This window comes from Aedes aegypti, chromosome 3 (genome assembly GCF_002204515.2).
Source record: "Aedes aegypti strain LVP_AGWG chromosome 3, AaegL5.0 Primary Assembly, whole genome shotgun sequence".
Lineage (NCBI taxonomy): Eukaryota > Metazoa > Arthropoda > Insecta > Diptera > Culicidae > Aedes > Aedes aegypti.
In genome coordinates, this window is record NC_035109.1 from 305024540 (window position 1) to 305038881 (window position 14342).

The 14342-nt window shown below is 38.0% G+C and overlaps 1 protein-coding gene across 1 annotated transcript in view; it reads right to left on the reverse strand.

Annotated features, from left to right (window-relative positions):
* LOC5577306 (insulin-like growth factor-binding protein complex acid labile subunit) overlaps positions 1–4485 on the reverse strand; it is a 583048-nt gene extending 578563 nt beyond the window's left edge. The window contains exon 1 of the mRNA XM_021850182.1: positions 4368–4485. The gene's annotated coding sequence lies outside the window, so the exon portion shown is untranslated. The remainder of the gene's footprint in view (positions 1–4367) is intronic.
* Between the last annotated feature and the right edge of the window lie 9857 nt (positions 4486–14342).

Consider the following 14342-nt stretch of genomic DNA (forward strand, 5'->3'; position numbering starts at 1 on the left):
CAGTTAATCTAAATTGTGATAACCTGTCAAAATTTGTATAATATGTATGTATGTATGTAGGTAGCCACTTGAGTCTTGCTCTGCATGCGGTTTCACTTAATAGTACAGCCAATTTTCATTAATAACCTGAATGCAACATACCATTGTATGAAGGGCCAAAATGGGGTGTGGCAGACCAGTAAGCAGAGATACTTACGCGAAACCCGCGGGAAATAGAGAATCTCCTTCCAATAATATGATCTAACGGAAAGCATAATGAAATTTGCAATACCTGTCAAGTTATCCACGGGATGGTTGGTTATAAGAAGGTTGGTAAAGAAGAACCCATGTTACGGTTACTTCAACCCTTGACTCCGGCTGGCACTCCACTCCATTGTTCAGCAGTAATTTCAATGATAACCTGTTCAAAATTTTTGAGAAAAAATATTTTGAGAAAAAAGACACATCATTCCAAAATACTTTCTTGAAGATTCCAAACCCCTAGCATGCATATCAAGAGCACTAAAGGTTTTGGCATGCGAAATCCGTGGTGTACACGAAACTTCCTCGTTAGGGATGCTCGAAAAATGTTTTGCTTTACAAGCATTATTTGTCCAGTTATCTAGGGATATTCGATTTTCAAAAACCTTAAAATATAACAGTTTTTTGTAAAATTTCACACAATTCTCATGTCGCTTTGGAGTGCAACAATAATTTGTACTAGTTTTTGCTCTAGGGAAAATTTGAACACCCCTAGGAACATGTTATTCTTACCGTACTGAGCTATGGAATATGGACTGGCGGTGCGAGAGATTATTTAGAAAACCGGTTTCACCGTTGTTGAGATATGGTTGATTGAAATTTAGGGAACAACTGATATTTGATCACGGGTATTGAATACAGAAATATGAATTCTCGTAATTTTAATATTATTTCAAAATACAAAGAAAGCATTCAGATGACCTAAGAAAAATACCACTGTCTTTATTTTTCGATTATATACCAATACAAGTAGAAAAATTAAGCGATGTAATATATCGTATGACAGGGGTTTTGTTCTGTTTTCAATTTTGTCAATTCCTTCCGGGTATTGTAACCTGTACCAGAACATAACCAGTAACGAATCTATGAAAAAATACGTCAAAATACGAAAGGTCGAATGAACTAAAGGTCGAAGAACAAACTAGATGGCTAAAATCTGGTTTTTTGAAATAAAGTTTCCACCATGCAAATAATTTTCGACCTTTTATTCTTTCTTTTTTTACCTTTCGACCTTTTGTCTTTCGACCTTTTGTACTTTCGAACTTTTGCCCATAAGTCCAGTCACTTATGTGGTCTGATTCGAAACACATTAAATGAGGTCCGTGTTTATTATGTTAAAATTGTGATGGGGTTTTCTGTTCTCCGCACATTAAGACAAAACTAATATCACATTTCACATTGATTTCATGGTAAGCAAAGTAATCTAGATATGTAAAATATGAAAGAACGTGAATTTGATGACATTTGAACTTTAAAAATACGTCATTTTTTTAAATTAACTCCTATGTGACTGATTTTTTTTTGTGATTCGTACAGTATTCAGTTCAATGTGACGAAAATTACGTCAAATTCACATCATTTTGCTTGCCTCAATATTTCGAGTAGGGGAATTGTGGGTAAAATGAACGGGGGGGGGGGGGGTTAAAATTAACAGGTTAGTGTTTTACGGTAATTATGCTACAAATCTATGCAAAACATAGCACCATCCTTAATCCTCAGACAAAGGAGTTATTTCGACAACTCTAGCGCGATCTTGAACTGTCAAAAGCTGTAGAAGTAAACAAAAACGAAGTACGCCTCTCCGTTTTCTCATATGATGTAAATTTTCACTCGTGGAATTTAAGGTTTTTATGACTTAAAATATCAGCAATCTGTTGAACTGCGGAGCAACATCATATCTTTAAGGTGTTTGTGATAAGTAGACGGAAATAGGAAACATTTTTATCTTCCAAATTCTTAGAACAAATGATATGAATATGTTGATCCTTTGGGAGTAAAATGAACCACTCGAGGTGGGGGTAATATGAACACCATGGCAGGGCGAATACTACCGGATTTTATATCTGATGCCGAGAGTTTTCCGGAGGAAATACAAAAAAGAGTAATGGACAGACATCCAAATGGTCGCGGCTAAACGATCCATCCATTACGGAATATCTGTGAGATGTGCATTGATCATGTACCAGTTGCCGAGGTTCATACCGCAACCCGTTCAATTTGAATGGTGTTCATTTTACCCCCACTACATTTTCATTTTATCCCCAGCATGTGTTCATTTTACCCCCCGTATATGTTCATATTACCCCCATTGTATGTTCATTTTATCCCCATGTATATGTTCATATTACCCCCGTTACATGTTCATTTTACCCACATGTTTGGAACATTGACTCTGTAGAAAGAAATTTTCAAATTTATAATAATGCTGATAAAATTCTATTTCCATCGCAATATTTCAACTTGTTACATTGCATAAACATCCTTTTTAAATTCTGAGCAATTGAAAATGAATCTGATAGCTTCATATGCTAGAAAACATGAAAAATGCTTAGGGTGTTCATTTTACTCCCAGTTCCCCTACATTATGACGTAAATTTCAATATTTTTTTTTCTAAGTGTGCGGGGCACTTGCTACCAACTCCGGAACACAACCGGGTGTTATTGATATTTAAGGCCCGTGTAAAACAAAATCTGGTATTTGAGAACATCGTTGATAATTTTATGCAAATTGGATGAATAATGTTAAAAAAAATCAAAAATTTTCCCACAGATGACTTCAGATGATGCAAGATATTGAACTTTTGCGTACCAAAAAAGTCAGATTTGCAAAATCTTCACATTTGGTTCAGATTGATACATGATTTTCATGCGTTGATGGTTCATTTAATGGATCTGGTCCCTCAGATACTTTTACTGAGTTCACGATGAAGGTGATCCTTTCGACAATGTTGACAGAATAATTCGTTTGACACCTTAAACTTCACAATTGTTAGAAAAATTGATAGAGATTGTAATTCTAACGTCCAACCCAAAGTAACATTTCAGGTTTTATTATGGATTTGCAACTGATTTAAAATCAAAAATTGGTCTATAAATCTGTAATACAAACAAATTTGTTGCCAGGATTAGCTATTCAAAATCAAAGTGACCATTTCAGGCATGTTCAGGCATGTTCTGAAGGTCTGAAGGTATTTTATAAAAAAAATCATTAGTGTGTCACCTCAAAGTACATAATGTGATCAGTAGACTTTGCTGAAAGCAAATTGTTTTCAAAACCTACTAGTGTAGTCTATTTAAGTCGCTTCAAATCGCAACAGCAACGGAAAGTTATTTTAAGGAAGGCATAATACACCTACTTAGCTAAATGAGTATGCCCCCCCATTAGGCATAAAGACGTTTGGCAAAAGGAATTTAGACATAAGAATGTAAAACATCATGGAGACTAGGCATAAAGACATAAGGCATAACAGACGTTTGACATCAAATACCTTAGGATAATAGACGTTAGACATAGAATAATATGTTTGTACTAATTTGAAAGTAATATTGAAACATAAATTTAAAAAAGCCAGGTTATCAGTTCTGTATTCTGAGAGCACTTCAAAAGCTAGTGACTGAGAGCTTTGAGTGCTGATTTTCGTTCATATAACAATCAACCCCTGTTCGAATTTTAAAAGCTTAACTGGCACAATTATATCTTTTAAAACACAATAAAGAGCCTAGCCTTTGATATGAAATTTGAAAAATAATTGATGAAATTTTAAAGTCAGAATGCCAATATATGTGGAAACGACATCCGACAAGTGAATTACAACAAAATCATATCAAAACTGTATCAAATTATTTGTATTGTATACATTTATTCGCCTTTAGTTCTTGCAACGCTGCAAACTTCAAATCAATATTCAGCCCATAAATTCAGCTAGACGTTGGTCGCAAAACAACCATATATCTGGCACCACTGCACGCCACAACAAATCATACCGCGGAGAAAGTGTCAAGAGATAACCATTGGAACGAAACGAAACAAAAAGGTGTTGATTCCATTATCTCAACCCCAAAAGTAGTCGATGCGGAAAAACGAGCGACATGCAACGGAACCCTATCCAGCCCAGCACTGCGGCGAACGTAATCCGGGAAACGTCTGCGAGATTCCATTCGAACACGGAGATAATCGACTTGTTTTTTTTTTCTCCCGTTTGAACAATCGTTCAAAGGCGGGGGCGATTTATGAGATCTTGTAATCGGAGGTGATGCATGGCCATTAATCAAATCGGTAATTAGAAGGTCTTTGTCGGCATTCTTGCTGCTGGCTGATAATGACGATTGGGAAGGGGGAAACGTACCTTTTTTTAGTTTGCGCGACTTGCTGAGTTGAAATTGTCACGGATCAGCAGCGCGAAGGATGTCTATTTATGACTGCAGCAGCTATTCCAAACCCGGAGGCCCAACGCGCGGCAGCTAATCATCTGAAACGAGTGGAGATAATGGATACGGAATTAGAATGGGGGAGTCGGATGGGTGAGCTAATTAAAACATTGTTCAAATAGGTTTTTTTTTGTCATTTTTATGCAAGGTAGGTCTCAGAAGGTTTCGGTTGAAAATGGTTGGGTACCGGGTCCTGAATAAGCACAATTTGCGCTGAATGGGGTTGGAAGTTAAAGGTTGGGTGGCGGCTAATGCTGGGAACGATTTTTTTTGTAGGTTCATGTAATTTCAAGTAGGTGGATATTATTTATGATGCCCAGTGGCGACATGCTTTATCAAGTAGAAGCAATCAAATTTTTTTCTACTTCATTGAGATTGATTTATTATCCAAGTAGATTGCATGACGAAGCAACTATAAGACAACGACGTGCGCTTGAAATTTGAATAGATCACATGCACTTGGAAGGGTCAAGGACGTTGATGAGGAATGGTAGCTTTTGCTTTTAATCGTGTATGTTGTAGTATACTGCCTTCCTTGTGAGTATTCTGCCAAGCAATCAAATTTAAAATTTTGTGAGTTGAATCAAATAATGAGAATATGACTAGAAAAATCAATGACATGCGTTCATGAAGAGAATACCTGAACACTTAAATCTAGTTTGACATATACTCAATTTGCATAAGGGGCAGTCCATTAATTACATAAGAAATTTTAAGGAGTTTTTCAAAAACCCCTTCCCCCACAATAAGATTTTTTGAATGAAAATGAAAAATAATTTGTATGACGCGTAAGAAATCTCAGAATTCCCTTCCCCCCATAACCTCTACGTAATCAATTGACAATCCCTTATCAGCTATTACCTGAAAATATTAATAAAAAAAAAGGTTTTTTCGAGCGTCAAGAAGATTTGAAATGCTGTTCTACATTGTATTCGAGCATTTGGTTAGGAGATCTGACGCAAATAGGAACGGCAATATCATCACAAGGTCCCTTATGCCCCTTATGTTACTCGTCATTGCAGAGGAGGTATTCAAACTCCTCAAAAAAGAGCCGGCGATGATAGACTTGACCATGACATCAACGTTTCAAGCCCCTAGATCAGTTGGTATTTTGATGACTTGAAACATCTGTAAGACTCGCTATCATTATTACGATTGTGATACTTTTCTTTGAATTTAATAACCTCAAACGCCAGTTCTACGAATATCAGTTTTCCTTCGTTTCCTACTCTTGTGCTGGCCTCACGTCAGAGCCCTGTTGAACTTCTACTGGCGCCCATGTGCAATTCGCTACTCTTCGACGCATCGTTATCAGCTGGTTTGTGACGATCGATGTTATTCGGCCTAGTCCCCGACGGTGGAGCTAGCCTACTTCGGCGACGCGTTTCTTTATGCTTAGACACTGACCAGTTGAGTACCAAAGTTGGTCCAGCGATTCCAGTTGGAAGATGGCTCTCGGTTCACTGGCGCTTCGACGAATCAAGCCGATGATACGTTACATACTATTCTGAGTCCCCGGTGGGGAAAAATCTCCCGAACCGATGTTATTCGGACAGATGCCGAAATCAGTCCTGAGATTCCGGTGGAAGGAAGCTTCCGGTTTGCAGGCGCCCCAACGACCATTTGCCGATGCTGTTTCACAAATTTCTCAGCTAGACCCCGGCGGTGGACTTAGCATACTCCGCTTACTCAGCAGTTCCGGTTGGAGGATGACTTCCGGTTTGCAGGTGCCCCGATGACTTATTGCCGATACTACGCTACGCCCGCTCTACTCAAGTCTCCGATGGAGGATCTAGTCTCTTTCATAGCGACGACATAATCTGAGTTATCCCTCTGCTGGCACATATTTTGCACGATGTTGTCTGGATTTAGGACGCTTGCAGTATCTGACATAATCTCGCTTCGTATATACCTGAATCGAGAGCAGTCGAATATAGTAGCTTTGTCCTCAAGTAGTGTGATGCAGCGGTAGGCACTCGCCACCCGTATAGCCTTGAGCCGGAACATACCTGTCAGCTTCTTTCGATTGCTCTTGGTTGTCAATGCTGCAGCCCAAGCCGAGACTCCGTATCTCAATATGGACGATGATACTTCTGCTAGAAGACGCCTCGTACTGCTTCTTGGGCCTCCAATGTTAGGCATGATCCTAGCTACCGTGTTAACTGCTTACGCTGCCTTCTCGCAGGCATAGTCTACGTGCCTGTTGAAGTTTAGCCTGTCGTCGACCATTACACCAAGGTGCTTTGGAGAGCACTTCAATGAGATTGCATGTCCTCCGACGCTGGTCTCGAACTACTGAACCGCTTTGTAGTTGCTGACAAGCACCATCTCCATTGAGTAATGAGCCAAATGCAGCTTACCTCCAGCCATCTACAATTTAATTATGTCTTGCGATTCCGCCGTCAGCATCTCCACCTCCTCCGCAGTCCTGCCAATTATCGCAAGAACGATGTCATCTGCGAACCCGACGATCTCGACTCCATTCAGCAGTGTCAATGGTAGCACTCCATAGAACGTCATACTCCAGTGTTGGACCAAGTATGGATCCTTATGGAACTCCCGCCGCTACTTTGGTTGAAATCCGTCCCTGGTTTGTGTCGTTAACCACTACCCGGTTCTGAAAGTAGCTTTGTAGAACTTTAAATAGATTTTTGGGGACCTGCATTTTGTGTAGGGCTGCGGCGATAGTCTCCCAACTGGCACTGTTGAACGCGTTACCACTGTGCAGTATCTATTGCCTCTCCTCTTCTGATTGGACGCTTTATCCTCGCACGCGATGACTGTTCGAATAGCATGCACCGTCGAAGTCTTTTTGCGAAATCCGTACTGCCTTTTCGACAATCCGTTCTCGCCTCCCGTGTCGATCGTCAGCCTGCTAAGACTAAGATCTGCACAGAAGTATCAACCGAATTCTTCATAGTATATTCAAATTAATCTTCACAGAAGTCTGCACATAAGTCTCTTACTATAGTTTTGTACTAAATCCAGACAAAGATCTTCACAGAAGACTTTACAGAATACTTAATAGAAATCGCAATGACTCCACAGAAGTCCCCACCTTCACATGATTATCCTATGAATTCTTTGTGGATTTCAAGGCACGTACGGTTAACGTCGTCAGGCAATTAAACGTAAGTTACAGTATACGCAGCTGAATGGCTGTATATGGTATCCGTGTATTTTTAAGACTATGCAGAAAATCTTCACAGAAATCATCTCAGAGCTGTGTACAATAGTCTCAATTATGGTTTTATTGCGTGCCTACCTGAAATATTGTTTTCAAAGTAGTTTTTGAATGATATCCTGGTCCTGAACTTGAATTATCTTTAAAATTTAGAAATTAATAATCAAAAGCGTACTCGAGTATGCATATAACAGGACTGGAAGCCGCCAAACAGCAGAATAATGGTGAATAAAAAGAAAAAAGTGACTTCAAAACTACAACCATAAGTTCAAGAACACGTATTGAAATAAATTTCTTTTATTAATGTATAATGAACTATATACACAAAATATTAAATTTGGAAATTGTGGTAGTTTGGAAAATTTCTTTGCTGTCATTCGTCTACGACAAAACTCGGGTCACCAATTACAAGAAGCATGAAGCAAAATCAATGAAAAGAGCATGACTTAAAATACTACATTGGAGATCTCTCTCCTAGTTTTCTACAAACCCATGAACTTCATTAGAGAAAATAACTTTTCAATGATCATCTGGTGAATTGTTTCGGGTGGATTTCCACTTAAATAGACCAATTTTCGCTCATCTATAAGCATCAAGACAATGGCAGTAAATTTGTTGAAATCAGTCTTTCCTAATGAACATTGAACACGTTTGTTCATGTGGTTTCGTACTTTCCTTGTACTATGTTCTCGTGTTTAAACTGAAAAACTCGAACCTGAACCTAACAACAAACATGTGGAAGGTGAGCATCGGCTCGAACACCGGCTCATTTGTACCTCGGTTGCAATCGCGGTCTAAATTTTGATACAAATCCTCGGTTGCATCCGAGATTGAGAACGATAGTTTCCAGCTATCATATTTATAGAGCATTACGTCATGATAAACTTCTTAAATAATTCTCCAAAGCCAGAGTGAAAATTGGACACCTTCGTTCCTGGCCGTCGGGTTTGATAAAGAATTTTTGGAGTCCTTCAAAGAAATCATCCAAAGATATTATTACCAGTCCTTAATCTTGCATGATTTTTATTCCGTTTTCGAAGGAATTTCTGGAGTGGTTGCTCCAGAATTGATATCCAGAAATCATTCCTCGAAATACTTTCAATTTCTTCAACGAATACCGCAAAGTATTTTTGTGAAATGCATCGTTTGAATTCTGTCAAGGAATTTCTTCATTGATGGCTTCAAGAGTTCCAGCAAAGTACTTTCCGAGAAGATATGTCCATGTATTCTGAGAAGTTATGTCCATAGATGAACTCTTCTGCATATATTTTTTCAAGAATTCCTTGCATTCGTTCTTCTCAGAGATTCATGTAGAAATTTGACGCATTATCTTTCTGAATTCGTTAAAGATTACACGCCAAACTCAGCTCTATGTCAGTAATCTGAACAATTCAACCAGAAACTACTAAGATTTTCAAGTAATTCCCACAGGAATGAATCCTAGATTTCGATTTTTTTTAATGATTCGATTAATATTTGAACAAGTTACATCTCCAAGTATTGCCAAAGCAATGTCAATCAATTTCTTGAGATCTACGGATTCTTTAAAGTAATTTGCCTGCTTTTGGATACCATCTTCAAATTTCCCCATAATTACCTTTTCAGCTTCTTCTAAAACGTTCGCGGACAATTTTAGTTAAATCCCCTGTTAATTTTTGAGATTTTTTTCCGGGCTTGCTCTAAATTATTATATTGGTATTCAATTTAGGCAGAAATTTCTTCAGGCTATTTCTTAGAATTCCTTTGGGGATATTTTCAAGAATGTAATCTACCAATTCTTCTTTGAGGAATTAATCCCCCATTTCTAGAGGAACTTGATTTCAATCGGAAAATACATTTCGTATTGATTAGTCTGGGAATTAACCTTGTGGATTCCCTAGGAACAAACTAGTGATTTTCCTTACGGCTTCTCCAAATATTCAGAAATGAATTCTTCCAAACATACATAATAATGACTTAAAAGATGGTTTAAGGACTTCATTTGATGCACACTTCAGGTTTATTATATTTATCTATTTATTCCTCTAGAAACACCAAAAAGCCAACTACAGAAGGAAATTTCTTCTTGAACTTCTGGAGGAAATTATTAAAAAGTAATTAAAATGTATACAGAAATCTATGAACGATATTCTGGAGGTATTGTTTCAAACTATACATAAAAGGATTCGAAGAAAAGCTCATGTGGATTGATGTTACTATTTCGGAGGTGTTTCTGGCACTAAAGAGCATCTATCTCATCACCCAGATAAGATAGAAAGTTCGAGCCTTCAATAAAGTTCACTGATATCCGAAATACAAACAGTTTGTTCTAAAATTTGCCACTTGGAGGCGCTAGTGAGCATGTGAAATTAAGCATTCCTAATCAGTTTTAACTTCCAATCCATATAAGATAAAAATATCAAGTGTTGCGATGAATTTGTGGTGAAACTGGCAACACTGAGGTGTTTGCATATAGCTTTGTGAAAATGTATTGGATTGGATTAGTTGTAGATTGAAATAGAATAAGAAAGGGTGGCGGGTTTGTTCCTCGAGGGTAATTGTAGAAGAAACTAGAATCTTTGAAGCTGTGTACACTAAACACTGCTGTCGAGATGTTTTTCATTCAAACCAGAGGCAACGGCCCCCCAACATTCTTCAAAGATTCTAAAAGGCAACCCAAATGAATTCGCCATGGAAGATTTGAAGCAGAAGATTGTATTGCTAGAAGAGCGATTCAAATCATGGCGGAATCAACAGCACGAAAAAGAGAAGCAACGTAAGCTTGAATACGAACAAAAGTTATTGAAATTGGATGAGGAGTATGAAGCAGCGGAAAGGAAAATTGATTTGGAGTTTAGTGAAAGAAGGAAATTATTGCTGGAGCGATACAGCGTAAAAGTTGACAACGAAACATCGGTAGGTCAAGTGAAGAGATTTCCAACTAGCTCTGAAATCAAACCGCAGTATATTGTCGACAAGAAATCTCATTTGTTGGCATCAGCATCTCATCACCGTTCAGTAACACTACCGGTGGAACCACTGTCAGCACTTTCATGTGCTACACATACTGGTGCCGAGCGGTTGGATAATTATCCAGCAGGTATTTTGCACACCGATGACAAAATAGAACAGCAATCTACTGTTAAGCCATTCTCGGACAGTGAAACAATCGAGATGATATGGCGAAAAAGATCCACAATTGCGCTCGAACATTTTAGTGACCAACGCAACACGAGTGTATACGCTGAAGTGGAAGCATTCGCACAAAAGCAGAGGCGCATTTACGTGAATGAAAAAGCGACGATCGATAGGAATCGCACCGAAAAATCCGTATGTGATCGCAGTGGAATGTTTCTGTTGCCAGAACTACAAATTCAGAAATCGAGCACGTGTGATCGGCGTCCAATAGAAACAACGACTTTTGATCCCGGTGGGTCTTGTAGAGCGTACGCTTCGTCCGGTCACTGCTGTATAAAAAGGGAAAAAAAACTAATGAGCAGGAGGTTTCATGTTGAGCCGACATATAGTAGTAGTTTGTACTAGACTCAGTTGATTACCAGTTTCACGGGGGGAAGAATGTTGCGATGAATTTGTGGTGAAACTGGCAACACTGAGGTGTTTGCATATAGCTTTGTGAAAATGTATTGGATTGGATTAGTTGTAGATTGAAATAGAATAAGAAAGGGTGGCGGGTTTGTTCCTCGAGGGTAATTGTAGAAGAAACTAGAATCTTTGAAGCTGTGTACACTAAACACTGCTGTCGAGAGGTTTTTCATTCAAACCAGAGGCAACGGCCCCCCAACATCAAGTATTCGGAAAAGTTAGGTAGCACTAGTAAGTATATTTAATCAAACAAATTCTATCTTGGAAACCACATGATATTGAAAGTTCGAGTCATCGGCAAAGTTGTTCAGACAGTCAATAAAATCTGGACGTCAAATAGTTTGATTTGTTATTTTCCCGCTTGGTGATTTGATAAGAAAGAATACAAAAAATATTGTTAAGAAAGCCTTTTGCATGTTTCAAGGATCAGGTATATTTACTTCATTTGATTTCGAGTGATTGATGCCTGACATACATCATATTCAAATTATTCAAGTTTGAACCTCTTCATATCCTAGTGATTCAGGATTATTGAATTTATATTCAAGTGATTCACGTTGATTTACTTCACACCCAAGCGATTCATATCTGATTCACTTCATATTCAACTGTTTCAGGTTTGATTCACTCAATGTTCAAATGATTTCAAGTGATTCTTGTCTGTTTACTTCATTTTCAAGTGATTCCAGTCTGATACTCTTTATATTCTAATGATTCAAGATGGTGATTATGATGATACATCAAGATAATGATTCACCTTGAATTTAGGTCATTCAGTATTGTTTCACTGCATCATCCAGTTGCTCAGATATGATTCACTTCATGTTCAAGGAGTTTAGGATTGACTCACTTCATATTCAAGTGATTCAGGGCTGATTCATTTCGATTTTGAGTAATTTATTTTTGTTTAACTGCTTTTTCCAGTGATTCTTTTCTTTCAAACAGTTCAGGACTGATTCGCTTCATTTCCTAGTGATCTGGGTTTAAATCATTGGATATTAAAGATACCAATTTTCTTCTTATCTGGATCAGAAGCTATAACCCGTTTGAAATCCTTAACTATATCTGATAGAACTTAATCAATATGCTCACATGCTCACTAGCGCCACCAAGCGAAAAATTGCGAACCAAACTGTTTGTCTTCCGATTAATATTGATCCACTGAATAACTTTGCTGAAAATCGCTTCTTTGCAAATCATAAGGGTCTCATGTTATAAAAATGCAATTTTATCTATTTTGAAGTGATGCTAAACTTTTTGGGGGATGATTCAATAGTCAACTGGGTGTTGCAATACTTATTTCCGTAGTTATGACGTATAGTGTATGCTACACATATATTTTATGCAAAATACTAAAAAAAAAACTCTTCTCAGAGACATATTCCGAGCTGTATATCTCAGAAAATAAACTTTTGGTAAATTTCTTGTATGAATTTCATTTAGAGAAATTACTTCAGGAAAGATATCGATGGAAGACCCTCAATGGAGTCAAAGGAAAGTTTATGGCTGAGTCGCAAAAAACATACCAGGAATAATTTCTGAAGAAATATCTCGATAATATCTCAGAGAATAATAAGATGAAATTTGAACAATTCTTCCGAGTAAAATATCTGAAGAAAATCAAGTGGAAAAACTTTTTAATATCTGTTGATACAAAGCAAATTGTTCAGAGGGTAAACTACAAAACAAATCCTAGAAAAATCTTTAGAGGTATCCCTGGGCATTTTCCGGTAGGATTTTCTGTCCAGTTTTTTTTTTTAAATAATACTTGCTAAATGTCTGGAGAAAGTCAGGAGGGAATGCTAGGGGAATCAATCTTGAGGAATTCTTAGAAGAACTGTACCAAAACCTTGTGAATACATATTCCATTTCAATAACTGGCAAGAATGGAATTTCTTTCGAATCCTCTGACCAGAATCTCGACAGGGAAACAAAAAAGTAGATTGGAGTACCTTTTTTTTTATTCCGCCCTAATTGCTTATCTTTGACAGATACGCGTATTTCGACTACCACTTGCAGCCTTCTTCAGTGTCAGTTAATCGTATCTACTGAGTGGTTCACTGTGAAAGCAAAAGAAGGTAAGATATCGTTCATAGTTAAAAGTTCCCTATAAAAAGGGTGCAGTTATTATATAATTTCGACTTTTAAAGTCGCTAGCCTCCTGTTGATAAAAATCGTGGCTACGATCATGCTGATGTCCTGAGATCGAACCCCGCTCCGAAGATGGTTATTTATGATGTTGGTCTTGAGATGAACTGATGAAGGTCTTAAGATCTTGTTAATAAAGTTAAAAAATTGTTCTTTCGAGGAGTTACAAAAAACAACGGAAGCGTTTTGTAGGATTCCTTAGAGATGCCAAAGGATTTTGAAAAGGTTCTTACCATTACCACAAAACAAACTTTTGCGATGTTGTCAAGCCATTCAATACATACAATGATGCAATGGTTAGTTGTGCTGTTTTATTTCAAATAACGAAAAACCAAATCAAAATCCGTAGCAAAAAAGAGCAACAGAAAATACTACATACCACGCCAACTCAAGTCGGTCTTACCGTGTCGCAATATCCAGCAAACGGAAAGCCTACCGAATCTTCCGCCGTTAGCGAAACGGAAAACGAGGAAAAAATGCAGAACAGGGCCTGCGCGCACCAGAGAGGGAAGAAACTGCCGCAGAAATAAAATAACTCTTTATTAAGAAACAATATTTAGATAAGATAAACGAAATATTGACTATATAAACAAGAACAAAAAACCTCACGAGGGAACGATGACGACGACGACGATGTCGTTAGAAAGAGCGAAGGCTACGTGGAAGGAGAGGCACAGCTCAGCGTGCCATTCCCTGCCGGCGAACAGTCAGGCTTATTATTCATTGAAATTAGATTGGAACGGTAAGTAAATTTTCTTGTTAAATTGAATAACTTCTTGGTTTTGTTGTTGGTGTCGGTTTGAGTTTTGAATTTGGTCTTGGCTTAGGAACATGGCCGGGCAGCAGGCTGAGGTCCACCCGTTGCGCTGGGCTGGGCACAGCCAAAAAATAATATTGTATCCGGCGACGTAAGTTTTGACTATGTAGCAATAATCAAACGTAAGAAAATGCCAAGGAACCTAGAGGTAACCCAATAATT